Here is a 12,295-nt window from a genome sequence, read left to right as displayed (position 1 = left end):
TGAGTAGCGCTCATATTACAAGCTAAATCAATAGCACTCATATTACAAGCTAAATCAATAGCGCTCATATTACAAGCTAAATCAATAGCGCTTATATTACAAGCTAAATCAATAGCGCTCATATTACAAGCTAAATCAATAGCGCTCATATTACAAGCTAAATCAATAGCGCTCATATTACAAGCTAAATCAATAGCCCTCATATTACAAGCTAAATCAATAGCCCTCATATTACAAGCTAAATCAATAGCCCTCATATTACAAGCTAAATCAATAGCGCTTGTTCATGTTACAAACTAAATGAGTAGCACTCATATTACAAGCTAAATCAATAGCACTCATATTACAAGCTAAATCAATAGCGCTCATGTTACAAGCTAAATCAATAGCGCTCATATTACAAGCTAAATCAATAGCGCTCATATTACAAGACAAATCAACAACGCTGGTCCATATTACAAGCTAAATCAATAGCGCTCCTATTACAAGCTAAATCAATAGCACTCATATTATGAGTGCTATTGATTTAGCTTGTAATATGAGTGCTATTGATTTACCTTGTAATATGAGCGCTATTCATTTAGCTTGTAATATGAACGAGTGCTATTGATTTAACGTGTAATATGAACGCTATTGATTTAGCTTGCAATATGAGTGCTATTGATTTAACTTGTAATATTGATTTAACTTGTAATGTGAGCACTAGTCATTTTACTTGTAATATTAGCGCTAGTCATTTAACTTGTAATATGAGTGCTATTGATTTAACTTGTAATATTGCTTTAACTTGTAATATGAGCGCTATTCATTTACCTTGTAATATGAGCGCTATAGATTTAGCTTGTAATATGAGCACTATCGATTTAACTTATATTGCAAGCTAAACCAATAGCGCTCATATTACAAATTAAATTAATAGCGCTCATATTACAAATTAAATTAATAGCGCTCATATTACAAATTAAATAGCGCTCATATTGCAAGCTAAATCAATAGCGCTCATATTGCAAGCTAAATCAATAGTGCTCATTACAAGCTAAAACAACAACGCTGGTTCATATTACAAGCTAAATCACTAGCGCTCATATTATGAGTGCTATTGTTTTTGCTTGTAATATGAGCACTATTCATTTAGCTTGTAATATGAGCACTATTCATTTAACTTGTAATATGAGCGCTATTCATTTAACTTGTAATATGAGCGCTATTTCTTCAACTTGTTATATGAGTGCTATTGATTTAGCTTGTAATATGAGCGCATTTGATTTAACTTGTAATATGAGTGCTATTGATTTAACATGTAATATGAGCGCTATTGATTTAACATGTAATATGAGCGCTATTGATTTAACTTGTACTTATAATATGAGCGCTTTTGATTTCGCTTGTAATATGAGTGCTATTGGTTTAGTTTGTAATATAAGCGCTATTGATTTAACTTGTAATATGAGCGCTATTGATTTAACTTGTAATATGAGCGCTATTGATTTAACTTGTAATATGAGCGCTATTGATTTAACTTGTAATATGAGCGCTATTGATTTAACTTTTAATATGAGCACGATTAATTTAACTTGTAATATGATTGATTTAATTTGAGAAGTGTTAGTTTTTTAAAGAGCTAATATATTTGACTTTCAGATATAATTCTGCCCATAGTGTGTTGTCTGAATGAAGCAAACTGTGTGTGTTCTAATTTGAGGCCAAAGGAGACATTTAAATGCTGTGACTTAGCCTCACATCTTAGCCTCCCACATTTCTGGGAATACTAGGTTGGCCATATAGAAAAGAAGAAGACTTAATTTTTTCCATCTATGCTGGTCATAAAATATTAAAGGGATGATTGAATAATTTTATAAACAGACTGTTCTGAGATGTCCACTGTCTGGAACATAATTATAAATAATAATACTTAAATACCAATATAAAGGACACATAGGGAATAATGTTAAATAACTGTTATATGCAGGAATATAATAGTTGTATCCAAATAGTGAAAGACACAAGAACTATATGAGGGAAATTAAAGGGATATGAAACCCAAAAATTTTCTTTTGTGACTCAGACAGAACGTAACAGCGGTCGCCAACCAGTGGTTCTGTGCACCCTTCACTTGTTCCCAGTTTGTTGGATTGAGAGCTTGCATTGTGTGGCTGTTTTAGGGACCCAGGTTTTGGACAGTACGTTGACGAGGTACCTGGGCTTGTCCCATGTGGCCAAATGTGGTAACTAACCCTTCCATTTTTGCTTTTAATCTTAGCGGAGAGCTTGTGAGTGCTGGACTTTCTCTGTGTGTTGTATTAATTTGTTTTGTAATTTTACCTATGGGCCTTGCACCTAAGCGTGTCTGTGGTTAACTGTCTAACTCTGGGGACAGCACATCTTCCTGTGAGCACCCAGGGCTGAGCATGTTGCAGGGTCATGGGCTGTGTACCCAGTCCAGTCTGAGAGTGCAGTCCCCTTCCGTGTTTTGTGTATAATATATATATATATATATATATATATATATATATATATATATATATATATATATATACATATACATACATACATACATATATACATACATACATACATATATACACACACACACACACACACACACACACATATACATATATACATAAATATATATATATATATATATTATATATATATATACACACACACACATATACATACAGTATCTCACAAAAGTGAGTACACTCACATTTTTGTAAATATTTTATTATATCTTTTCATGTAACAACACTGAAAAAATTACACTTTGCTACAATGTAAAGTAGTGAGTGTACAGCCTGTTTAACAGTGTAAATTTGCTGTCCCCTCAAAATAACTCAACACACAGCCATTAATGTCTAAACCGTTGGCAACAAGAGTACACCCCTATGTGGAAATGTCCAAATTGGGCCCAAAGTGTCAATATTTTGTGTGGCCATCATTATTTTCCAGCACTGCCTTAACCCTCTTGGGCAAGAAGTTCAGAGCTTCATAGGTTGCCACTGGAGTCCTCTTTCACTCCAACATGACGACTTCAAGGAGCTGGTGGATGTTAGAGACCTTGCGCTCCCCCACCTTCCATTTGAGGATGCCCCGCAATTGCTCAATAGGGTTTAGGTCTGGAGACATGCTTGGCCAGTCCATCACTTTTACCCTCAGCTTCTTTAGCAAGGCAGTGGTTGTCTTGGAGGTGTGTTTGGGTTGTTATGTTGGAATACTGCCCAGCGGCCCAGTCTCCTAAGGGAGGCGATCATGCTCTGCTTCAGTATGTCACAGTACATGTTGGCATTCATGGCTCCCTCAGTGAACTGTAGCTCCCCAGTGCCGGCATCATTCATGCAGGCCCAGACCATGACACTCCCACCACCATGCTTGACTGTAGGCAAGACACACTTGCCTTTGTACTCCTCACCTGGTTGCCACCACACACGCTTGACACCATCTGAAGCAAATAAGTTTATCTTGGTCTCATCGGACCACAGGACATGGTTCCAGTAATCCATGTCCTTGGTCTGCTTGTCTTCAGCAAACTATTTGTGGGCTTTCTTGTGCATCATCTTTAGAAGAGGCTTCCTTCTGGGACGACAGCCATGCCGACCAATTTGATGCAGCATGCGGCGTATGGTCTGAGCACTGACAGGCTGACCCCCCGACCCCTTCAACCTCTGTAGCAATGCTGGCAGCACTCATACTTCTATTTCCCAAAGACAACCTCTGGATATGACGCTGAGCATGTGCACTCAACTTCTTTGGTCTGTTCTGAGTGGAACCTGTCCTGTGAAACGACTATGGTCTTGCCCCCCGTGCTGCAGCTCAGTTTCAGGGTCTTGGCAATCTTCTTATAGCCTAGGCCATCTTTTTGTAGAGCAACAATTCTTTTTTCAGATCCTCAGAGAGTTCTTTGCCATTAGGTGCCATGTTGAACTTCCAGTGACCAGTATGTGAGAGCGATAACACCAAATTTAACACACCTGCTCCCCATTCACACCTGAGACATTGCAAGGTCTCACTAATGAGTCACATGACACCGCAGAAGGAAAATGGCTAATTGGGCCCAATTTGGATATTTCCACTTAGGGGTGTACTCACTTTTGTTGCAAACGGTTTAGACATTAATGGCTGTGTGTTGAGTTATTTTGAGGGGACAGCAAATTTACACTGTTATACAGGCTGTACACTCACTACTTTACGTTGTAGCAAAGTGTCATTTCTTCAGTGTTGTCACATGAAAAGATATAATAAAATATTTACAAAAATGTGAGGGGTGTACTCGCTTTTGTGAGATAATGTACATATAAATACACACAGTGGTTTGTACCTTTTTAAAAAAAATCATGTAAGTGGTCCACGGGATTCAAAATTGTGAGTTTAGTGGTCCCTGAGGTCCGAAAGGTTGGCGACCGCTGAAACATACCATTTTAAAAAAAGTTTCCAATTTACTTTTATTATCAAATTTGCTTCATTCCTATGATATTCTGTGTTGAAGAGATACCTAGGTAGGCATCTGGAGCACAACAGGGCAGGAAATAGTGCTGCCATCTAGTGTTCTCACAAATGGATAACATTCTTGTAAAACTGGGTTTTTTTTTGGTGGGAGAGGGTGGTGGGTGCGGAGGAGCAGTGATCTGGGGGTGATCAGGAAATGATCTGGGAGGGGGAGGGTGTAGGGTATGGAGGGGGCAGCTACACTACAGAAAAAGTTAGGGTTATAAAAATTAAACAAAGTTATTATGCAAAGTGGGTACTGGCAGACAGCTGCCAGTACCCAAAATGGTGGCTAATAGTTAGTGGGGGGAGGGTTAGAGAGCTCATTGGGGGGGGATCAGGCAGGTTGGGGGCTAAGGGGGGATCCTACACAGCAGAATATGATATATATTTTTTTTAATAATTAATAAAAACAAAATAAAACTTTTATTTTAGTACTGGCAGACTTTCTGCCAGTACTTAAGATGGCGGGGACAATTGTGGGGTGGGGGAGGGAAGAGAGCTGTTTGGGAGGGATCAGGGGGTGGGATACTGAATTCTACACTAAAGCTAAAATTAACCCTTCAAGCTCCCTACAAGCTACCTAATTAACCCCGTCACTGCTGGGCATAATACAAGTTTGGTGCGCAGCGGCATTTAGCGGCCTTCTAATTACCAAAAAGCAATGCCAAAGCCATATATGTCTGCTATTTCTGAACAAAGGGGATCCCAGAGAAGCATTTACAACCATTTGTGCCATAATTGAACAAGCTGTTTGTAAATAATTTCAGTGAGAAACCCAAAGTTAGTGAAAAAGTGAACTTTTTTTTTTTTATTTGATTGCATTTGGCGGTGAAATGGTGGCATGAAATATATCAAAATTGGCCTAGATCAATACTTTTGGTTGTCTACTACACTATACTAAAGCTAAAATGAACCCTACAAACTCCCTACAAGCTACCTAATTAACCCCTTCACTGCTGGGCCTAATACAAATGTGGTGCGCAGCGGCATTTAGCGGCCTTCTAATTACCAAAAAGCAAAGCCTAAGCCATATATGTCTGCTATTTCTGAACAAAGGGGATCCCAGAGAAGCATGTACAACCATTTGTGCCATTATTGCACAAGTTGTTTGTAAATAATTTCAGTGAGAAACCTAATATTTGTGAAAAAGTTAGTGAAAAAGTGAACGATTTTTTTTATTTGATCGCATTTGGCAGTGAAATGGTGGCATGAACTATACCAAAATGGGCCTAGATCAATACTTTGGGATGTCTACTAAAAAAAAATATATACATGTCAAGGGATATTCAGGGACTCCAGACAGATATCAGTGTTCCAATGTAACTAGCACTAATTTTGAAAAAAAATGGTTTGGAAATAGTGAAGTGCTACTTGTACTTATTGCCCTATAACTTGCATAAAAAGCAAAGAACATGTAAACATTGGGTATTTCTAAACTCAGGACAAAATTTAGAAACTATTTAGCATGGGTGTTTTTTGGAGGTTGTAGATATACAACAGATTTTGGGGTTCAAAGTTAGAAAAAGTGTGTTTTTTTCCATTTTTTCATCATATTTTATAAAAAATTTTATGATAAATTATAAGATATGATGAAAATAATGGTATCTTTAGAAAGTCCATTTAATGGCGAGAAAAACGGTATATAATATGTGTGTGTACAGTAAATGAGTAAGAGGAAAATTGCAGCTAAACACAAACACCGCAGAAATGTAAAAATAGCCCTGGTCCTTAAGGGAAAGAAATTGAAAAATGTCCTTGGTCCTTAAGGGGTTAATAAAAAACTGTAGAACTATAACATTTGTTGAGAGAAAAACAGAAATACAACAGTGACACCCTCTGGTGAAAAAATTAACTGCAGCAGAAAAGAGTAGATCTTACAGAAGATAGAACAAAGATGTGAACTGAAATTACAGTCCCTATGAAGTCAGGACTGAAGGTGTAGAGGAAATGACAGTCCCTATGAAGTCAGGACTGAAGGTGAAGAGGAAATTACAGTCCCTATGAAGTCAGGACTGAAGGTGTAGAGGAAATGACAGTCCCTATAAAGTCAGGACTGAAGGTGAAGAGAAAATGACAGTCCCTATGAAGTCAGGACTGAAGGTGAAGAGAAATTGACAGTCCCTATGAAGTCAGGACTGAAGGTGAATAGAAAATGACAGTCTGTATGAAGTTGGGACTGAAGGTGAAGAGGAAATGATAGTCCCTGAGAAGACAGGACATGATAGTCCCTGAGAAGTCAGGACTGAAGGTGAAGAGGAAAAGGAAAATTTATTCTTACCTGATAAATTTGTTTCTTTTACTATATGATGAGTTCACGGATTTCATCCTTACTTGTGGGATATCGCCTCCTGGTCAACAGGAGGAGGCAAAGAGCTCCACAGCAGAGCTGTATATATAGCTCCTCCCTGCCCTCCCACTCCAGTCATTCGACCGAAGTTAGAAAGAGAAAGGAAAAGCCAAGGTGCAGAGGTGACTGAAGTTTAACAAATTAAAGACCTGTCTTATAAAAAACAGGGTGGGCCGTGGACTCATCATATCGTAAAAGAAACCAATTTATCAGGTAAGAATAAATTTTCCTTTTCTTTTACAAGATACGATGAATCCACGGATTTCATCCTTACTTGTGGGATACAATACCAAAGCTATAGTACGCGGATGAAACGGGAGGGACAAGACAGGGAACCTAAACGGAAGGCACCACTGCTTGGAGAACTTTCCTCCCAAAAACAGCCTCAGATGAGGCAAAAGTATCGAATTTGTAAAATTTGGAAAAAGTGTGAAGAGACGACCAAGTCGCATGCTTTGCAAATCTGTTCAACAGATGCATCATTTTTGAATGCCCATGAAGAAGCCACCGCCCTAGTGGAATGAGCCGTAATTCTTTCAGGAGGCTGCTGTCCAGCAGTCTTATATGCCAAACGGATGATACTCTTCAGCCAAAGAGAGAGAGAGGTAGCCGTAGCTTTCTGACCCCTACGTTTCCCTGAAAAAATGACAAACAAGGAAGACGATTGATGAAAATCCTTAGTCGCCTGTAAATAGAACTTCAAGGCACGGACCACGTCCAAATTATGTAACAGCCACTCCTCCTTAGAAGAAGGGTTCGGACACAAGGAAGGAACAACAATTTCCTGATTAATATTCTTAGTAGAAACAACCTTAGGAAGAAAACCAGGTTTAGTACGTAACACCACCTTATCGGAATGAAAAATAAGATAAGGAGAATCACATTGTAATGCTGAAAGCTCAGAAACTCTGCAAGCAGAAGAAATAGCAACCAAAAATAATACTTTCCAAGATAATTACTTAATATCTATGGAATTCATAGGTTCAAAAGGAACCCCTTGAAGAACATTAAAAACTAAATTCAAACTCCAAGGAAGAGCAATTGGTCTAAATACAGGCCTGATTCTAGTCAGAGCCTGACAAAGAGGTTGAACATCTGCCAGACGTTTGTGTAGTAAAATAGACAAAGCAGAAATCTGTCCCTTTAAGGAACTTGCAGACAACCCTTTCTCCAAACCATCTTGGAGAATAGACAAAATCCTAGGAATCCTAACTCTACTCCATGACTATCCCTTGGATTCGCACCAATAAAGATATTTACGCCATATCTTATGGTAAATCTTTCTAGTAACAGGCTTACGTGCCTGAATCAAAGTATCAATGACCGAATCAGAGAACCCACGCTTAGATAAAATTAAGCGTTCAATCTCCAAGCAGTTAGCTGCAGAGAAACTAGATTCGGATGACAGAAGGGTTCCTGAATTAGCAGGTCTTTCCTCAATGGAAGCATCCACGGTGGCCGAGAGGACATGTCTACCAGGTTGGCATACCAAGTCCTGCGAGGCCACGCCGGAACAATGAGGATCACTGAAGCCCTCTCCTATCTGACTCGAGCAATCACCCGGAGAAGGAGAGCAAATGGAGGAAACACATAAGCTAGGCTGAACGACCAAGGCACTGCCAAGGCATCTATCAGTTCGGCTTGGGGATCCCTGGACCTGGACCCGTATCTCGGAAGCTTGGCATTCTGATGAGATGCCATAAGATCCAACTCCGGCCTGCCCCACTTGAAAATCAGGCCGGCAAAAACCTCCGGATGGAGTTCCCATTCCCCCGGATGAAAATTCTGTCTGCTCAGAAAATCCGCTTCCCAGTTTTCTACTCCTGTGATGTAGATTGCCGACAGATAACAAGAGTGAGCCTCTGCCCACTGAATTATCTTGGCTACTTCTGTCATCGCTAAGGAACTCCTTGTTCCTCCCTGATGATTGATATAAGCTACAGTCGTGATGTTGTCCGACTGGAATCTGATGAATTTGGCCGAAGCCAACTGAGGCCAAGCCTGAAGCACTTTGAAAATTGCTCTCAACTCCAGAATATTGATGGGAAGTAGAGACTCCGATCGAGTCCACACACCCTGAGCCTTCAGGGAGTTCTAGACTGCTCCCCATCCTATCAGGCTGGCGTCCGTTGTCACTATCACCCATGAGGGTCTGCGGAACCACGTCCCTTGGGACAGATGATCCGGCGACAACCACCATAGAAGAGAGTCCCTTGTCTCCTGATCCAGATCTATTTGAGGAGACAAATTTGCATAATCTCCATTCCACTGTCTGAGCATGTTCAGTTGTAGAGGTCTGAGATTAAAACAAGCAAACTGAATGATGTCCATTGCCGCCACCATCAATCCAATGACCTCCATGCACTGAGCCACTGACGGCCGAGGATTGGACTGAAGGGATCGGCAGGTATCCAGAATGTTTAACTTTCTGACGTCCGTCAAAAAGATCTTCATGGACAGAGAGTCTATTAGAGTTCCCAAGAAAGGAACCCTTGATTGTGGAACTAGCGAACTCTTTTCCAGATTTACCTTTTACCCATGAGTCCTCAGAAAGGACAGAACGATGTCGGTATGAGACTTTTCCAGTTGATAAGAGGACGGCTGGATCAGAATATTGTCCAGATAAGGCGCCACTGCAATGCCCCGCAGTCTTAGAACTGCCAGCAGAGATCCAAGAACCTTTGTGAAAATCCTGGGTGCCGTGGCCAGACCGAAAGGAAGGGCCACAAACTGAAAATGTTTGTTTAGAAAGGCAAACCTTAGGAACTTGTGATGATCTCTGTGGATAGGAACATGAAGATATGCATCCTTTAGATCCACGGTAGTCATAAATTGACCCTCCTGGATCAAAGGAAGAATGGTATGAATAGTTTCCATCTTGAAGGATGGAACTCTGAGAAACTTGTTTAGACTCTTGAGGTCTAAAATAGGTCGGAACGTTCCCTCTTTATTGGGAACTACAAAGAGATTTTAATAAAACCCCTGTCCCTGTTTTGGAACGGTACATATTACTCCCATGGATTAGCAATCTCTTACACAGCGTAAGAACGCCTCTCTTTTTATCTGATCTACAGATAATCGTGAAAGAAGATTGAACTCCAACTGATACCCCTGAGACACAATTTCTAGTGTCCATGGATCCTGAACGTCTCTTATCCAAGCCTGGATAAAGTGAGAAAGTCTGCCCCCTACTAGATCCGGTCCCGGGGGCCGACCCTTCATGCTGTCTTGGTAGCAGCAGCTGGCTTCTTGGATTGTTTACCTTTGTTCCAAGACTGGTTGGGTCTCCAAGTGGACTTGGCTTGTGAGTCTTCCTGTTTAGCAGAAAAGGAAGAGGGCACTGCCTTGAAATTTCGAAAGGAACGAAAATTACTCCTCTTTGTTTGTACTTTTTATCCTGAGGGAGGAGGTGACCCTTGCCTTCCGTGATGTCAGAAATAATCTCCTTCAAGTCAGGCCCAAACAAGGCCTTCCCCTTGTAAGGAATAGCCAAAAGCTTAGATTTAGATGAAACATCCGCAGACCAAGATTTTAACCATAAGGCTCTGTGGGCTAAGATGGAAAATCCTGAACTCTTAGCCGCCAATTTGGTAATCTGAAAGGTTGCATCTGTAACAAAAGAATTAGCTAACCTAAGGGCCTTAATTCTATCTTGTCTTTCTTCCAAAGAGGTCTCAGTCTTAAGAAATTCTTCTAAGGCATCAAACCAAAAAGCAGCCGCAGTCATAACTAACAATGCAGGCGGCCGGTTGTAATAACAACCCCTGATAAACATAGATCTTCTTGAGAAGACTCTCCAGTTTTTTATCCATAGGGTCTTTGAAAGCACAACTATCCTCAACAGGAATAGTAGTCCGCTTAGCCAAAGTGGATATAGCTCCCTCCACCTTAGGCACCGTCTGCCAAGAATCCCTAATAGCATCAGCAATAGGGTACATTTTCTTGAAAATAGGAGAAGGGGAGAACGGGTTACCCGGCCTCCCCCATTCCTTGGCAACAATTTCTGAAGTCCTCTTAGGAACAGGGAAGACGTCAGAATAAGAAGGAACCTCTAAATATTTGCCATCTTACTCAGCTTTTCTGGAGGGACCACAATTGGATCACAGTCATCCAGAGTCAACAAAACCTCCCGGAGTAACACACGAAGGTGTTCAAGCTTAAATCTGAAGGACATCACGTCCGAATCCGTCAGGGGCAATGTACTTCCTGAGTCAGAAAGTTCCCCCTCAGACAGAGCTTCCATACCCCCCAATTCAGAGCCCTGGGAGGATACATCGGCAATCGCCATCAAAGCAACAGAAGGCACCTACCTGCCCCCACGACACACTGACACAGACTGCAAAACTCCCGGGCGCTTAAGACTGCCTGCTTTGAGCTACAACCATGCGGTCTCAATAAGCGCCTGGAAGCAACGTCCTCTGCCGAGCTCCGTCGGAAGAAAGTGTGCAGCTCCTAGATGCATCCGGTCTGAAGCGCGCGAAGACTAACCCCGCCCCTCCGGGAAGAAAACAAAACAAGCAACCGCACCTAAAATCTGAAACTACGATCGCTACTCAGTACTGCTCACAGCAGTTAAAACACATTGTCAGTAAAACATTGAACACAGCCATTACTGAGCCTCAGCTCCAAAACCAGTCCCTAGCATCATAAACAGCCTCTGAATAAACGTAGTATCACATTAGGAGCCTGTCCGTTTCTCTTAATCAGTCCCACTACATGACACTTGTATGCTTTCAAACATCATACCCCTTGCAGAGACCGGTTTGACATACAGTAAACACAAGGATTAATCTCCATACAGTAGGCATCAACTACAGCCCTTTTTCTGAGTTAAGAGTGTCCCAGAATATAACAGCTGCACGTACCTGAAAGCTGATGGACAGCATGATCTTCCACATTCATGAGGTCCTGCAGTTCTCTCCTGTTGAGCTGTGGAGACATACAGGGTCTTAGTTAAAATATGCTAAGACCATCATGTGAAGGGCAGCACACATACTGGGAGGCGCAGAGAGAATTGAATCCCTTCCAGTTCCAGTTGCTTTAAAGCCACCTTTTTGGCTCTACTCTAGAGGCTGACAAGGAATATAGCACAACACTGGTACCATTTTAAAAATAATAAACTCTTGATTGAAGAATCTAAACTAACACCTCACTTTACCTCTTCCTATCACTACACAGGCAAAGAGAATGACTGGAGAGGGAGGGAAGGGAGGAGCTATATATACAGCTCTGCTGTGGTGCTCTTTGCCTCCTCCTGCTGACCAGGAGGCGATATCCCACAAGTAAGGATGAAATTTGTGGACTCATTGTATCTTGTAAAAGAAATGACAATTATTATGAAGTCAGAACTGAAGGTGAAGAGGAAATTAATGGAAGCGTGGAAATGTAAGAAAATTAAATGCAGGGCAAGCAAATATGGGAAGGAGAACAACATGGTGAATGAGAATAGCCAAGATTAAA

The 12,295-nt window shown here is 41.0% G+C and overlaps 1 protein-coding gene across 1 annotated transcript in view; it reads right to left on the bottom strand.

Annotated features, from left to right (window-relative positions):
• The window catches only part of GRIP2 (glutamate receptor interacting protein 2), a 165,130-nt gene that overhangs the window by 42,256 nt on the left and 110,579 nt on the right, over positions 1–12,295 (bottom strand). The gene's annotated exons all lie outside the window — the stretch shown is intronic.

This window comes from Bombina bombina, chromosome 7 (assembly GCF_027579735.1).
Source record: "Bombina bombina isolate aBomBom1 chromosome 7, aBomBom1.pri, whole genome shotgun sequence".
Classification (NCBI taxonomy): domain Eukaryota; kingdom Metazoa; phylum Chordata; class Amphibia; order Anura; family Bombinatoridae; genus Bombina; species Bombina bombina.
Note: the sequence above shows the minus strand (reverse complement) of the source record. Positions and strands in the feature narration are given on the sequence as shown.